A 4,170-nucleotide genomic window follows, 5' to 3' on the forward strand; every position below is an offset into this window, starting at 1 on the left:
GAACATTTTTCCTAGAATCTCTTTTCATACTGCCTCTCTCTACTAAAATAACAAGGACTCAAGTGATTTTTAACTAGGAGTATAACAAAAGTATTCATGATGGAAGCAATCCAAAACTCTTGTGTGTGTTCTCATGCTATGTTTGTTAACATACATTAGAGTCTGCCATGAATACTAGCCATGTATGGTTATATATTATTTCCCCAATTAGAGCATTCGATCTTTGAGAGCAGCAATCATGCTATGTTTATTTCCTCTATGGGATACGAACAGAAACTTTCACATTGCAGGGGCTCCAAAAAAGAAGTATATTAACTTTAGTTTAAGTTTAGCTATCATTTATTACACACTCCACATCAGTACATGTGTTATTTCTATTCCTCACAAGAAACCTCAGAGGTAAGTAATATTACCCCTTTTTGTACAGAGGTATCTGAGGCACAGTTATTATATTAATAACTTTAAGGTCATCCAGTTAGTGACTGAAATTGGATTTACACCCAAGTCTGACTCCAATGTCCATGTGATTTTCTGCCACACCATTCTGATTCAATTAAATTTTAATTAAATTGAGATGACCTCACCAGGCACAAGACTTGTTCAGGAATATAATTGGGTTAGATATGAAACACCACTCCTCCCTCTCTGAGTCCACTTTATGTCATCTCTCTTTGATTAAAAATGGGAAATATGTCTCAAGGTTTCTACTGAATTTCTGGCTGTCATACTTCTGAAGCCCTGTCTAGATACCTTTTTCCTTCTCCTAAATAAAGTGATAGTTCTATGATTACAACCTATATAAAATAATTTATCCATATAATATTTTGGAAATCTGAAGTCAAATTTGACCATAAATGTATTTATTTCTCATGTCATAACTAAAATGTCATTCTGGAACATTAAACCTACTCATACGAATATTGTGATTTAACTCTACTGGACTTCATCCATCCTTTATGGAGGCAGCACAGAAATAAAGTGCAGCAACTGCTGTTCACTGACCAAAAGAAGCAGTAGTTGAAACTGGTAATGGTAGAAAAAAACCTTAAAGCATAAACTGACAGCCCATGGGCCAAGACCAAATCACTGTTGTGTTTTGTTTGGATCAAACAGTGTTTTAAAGTAATTTGACTTTATAGTTAACATTTAAAGTTTTAATATTTTGTTTGAAATTCACATCAAAATCCAGATTTCTGGCTTTAAAAATAAGATATGAAGATCTGATCACACTGGACTTGCATCTCTGCATGGAAACTATCTACTAAGTCTGAGTAGCAGCAGAGATGGCGAGTGTCTCTAACTGGGGACTAGTGAGTTTGGAACATACAATACATATGGAGTAAATATCAAATATAGAGTATCAGAGCTGGAAGGGACCTTAACAAAATTAACTTAGACTTTTTACTTTAAATAAGAAAATTGAGCCAGCAGGTGATGTGATACCACTGAAGGTCATACAGGTGGTTAGCAGCAGAGCTGTTACAAGAAGCTAGATATTCCAGCCACTCAGGCCATCATTCTGCTTATTGACAAACTTTGTAATGCAGTGAGAACCTCTCATGAAATTACATGATTTTGAAATTAAAAAGTGAGGTGTATTGTAAAACACCTGTTTGCAGTTCCCATGATCTTGACACCTGCCCTGTTCTCTATCTACATTAGCACATTACCTTACTGAATAACAAATAAATCCTTTGAGATAGGAATGCCAGTTTACTTGAGTGACGATATATCAATATGGTTGTGAAAATGGGACACTGTACAAGGTCCAGATTATATAGACATGTGTTGGTCCTGTATTAACCTTACTATAAACACATTATTTTGTTCATTTATTCAAAATCTATTTATTGAGCACCTAACATGTTCAAGGAACTGTATTGGGTACTCACTAAAGGTAAAAAGAATAAGCAAGATAAATAAAACCTCTACCTCCCTAGTCATAGATAAGTAGTACCATCTGTAACAGAAACTCTAATAGTGAGCAATCTTAACATGTGTTTCTCCAGATTCAGAGCAGAATTTCTTTATAGTTCATAGAGTAAAGCAAATACAACCCACACATTCATGATTTTTTTAAAGCTCAGTATTATTAGTGGTAAATTAGAATCAGAGGCTCAAAGTCAGTAAATTAATGAATCACATAATAGCACAAATTTTCTGGAACTGAGTATAAACAATAACTTTTTATGATCCATGTTTCCAGCCAATAATTAGATTCTTTGTTTGATGCTTAATTTTAAAGCATATCTATGATGCAAGAATATTTATATTTGAAGAAAAGTTCCTGGCCACCCGTAAAGCCGCAGAGAAATTGTCTTCTGAATGTGCATGTTGAATCAAAGATTTCACTACAATTGGTGGCAGCTATAAAAGGAATAAACAATTTTTTTCTCATTTCTCAGGCAACAGTCCTATCTCCACAAAATTCAGTCTAAAAAACATGTATTAAGTACTAATGATTACTCAGGACCTATGTTTATCACTGGAAGGAAAGAACAATGACTACAAAATATTTGCTTTCCTATATTAAAGGTTCATTAAAGACAGAAATTAAGAGACATAAAAAATAGTTAATGCTTAGCTTCATGCTGTTTTATTATTTTGTTTAAAAAAATAAAAAATAAATGTAATAGATATTCAAAATTAGGAAGAAAACAATGAGAGGAGTCAGGCAGGCTTCAAGGGGACAGTGAGTGTTGAGGGACTGGTAGCATTTATAGGGGTCAAGAGGAGGGGGCATCTTGGGCCACTACAATATCAAAAGCTCACTGGGGGTGGAGAAATGGGATTCCTTTTCTTACAGAAATTAAAAGCCAACTAGACCCCTAAAAGGGAATGAAATATGGCTAGAATAAAATAGAACATTTGTTTTAAAAAGGTGAAAAAGAAGTTAACAAGAAGAAACTAAAGAAAAATAAAGGAAGGGAGGAGGGAAATTTTTTAGATTTATTTAGCTAGGACTACATTCAAGTGTGGCTACATCTAAGTACCGAAATGATGGCATCCAAAACCCATCTCTCTCTCAGGTCTGCTTTCCTGTGTATTGTCTTTCGCTGCATTCCCTAACTCCAGCAAACACTGAAATCTCTCCTTTCTTGTTCCCACCCATACATTTATTACCTGACCCAGACATTTCAGCAATTGATTGTTTAGTCAATAATTAAATAATAACATAGGCATTTAGTAGATAACCTCTTTTTTATTAGTCTTGTAAAACCAAGAATCTTAAGGAAAGGACCAAATAGTACATATTTTTTATTTAACCTGTAGCAGTTTGCATATTACCTTTCACAAAGCAGATGATCAACATACACTAGTTGCACTGACATTATATCAAATTAATCGTAAGTGAGATAGTTAGGACCTTGTATTCTGGATAGGGATTAGGAATAATCATTTATGATATAGATATTGAGGCAAAGAGAGACATTAGTAAAAGATTGCATAAAGGATATAAAAGTTCAATAATCATTTCCAAGAATTTTCAAGGTTTACATGCTAAAAACTAGTAATAATGTTGACATGTTATAATAACAAAATAGCAAAGTTTGATAGGAGAATCAATTTGTGAGAAAAAAATCAATTCTACTCTGGATACTTGGAGCTTTAACAGCTGATGAAATATTCTGGTTGCTTATTCATGTTTCCAAATGCCTATGGCGAATAGAAAGCAGATGAAAGTTTAGGTCTAAAGATAAAGATTTGGGATTCACTGTCATTCGCACAGAATTGATGATTATAATCATTAGAATGGATAACATTCCAAAATAATAAATAGTACCAAGTTCAGTTTTCAGAAATCTTATGGGCTACATAGTCTGGAAAAAAAAAAAATTCTATCATAAACCCTAAAATATTCTGGGTAAAATAAAACCAATAAACTTTAAAATGTGTAGATGAGGAATACAAGAAAAAAAAATCATAAGTAAAAAAAAAATGCCTGAAACTGAGTGTAAGCAAGAGCTAAAGTCACAGACTGCCCTGGGATTGACAGACTGTCAGCAGGACTCCAGATGCTCAGGTTTTAATGGTTATGACCAGGGAAGGTGAAAAAGACCCCAAGGTACTAAGTCAAACTTTATCAAACTTGAGACTCCTACTGAAAGCTGGGTTATGTGAAGGGGTATTCCCTCAATAAAAACGTAAGCCAGAAAACACTTCGTCCAC

This window comes from Cynocephalus volans, chromosome 3 (assembly GCF_027409185.1).
Source record: "Cynocephalus volans isolate mCynVol1 chromosome 3, mCynVol1.pri, whole genome shotgun sequence".
Classification (NCBI taxonomy): Eukaryota; Metazoa; Chordata; class Mammalia; order Dermoptera; family Cynocephalidae; genus Cynocephalus; species Cynocephalus volans.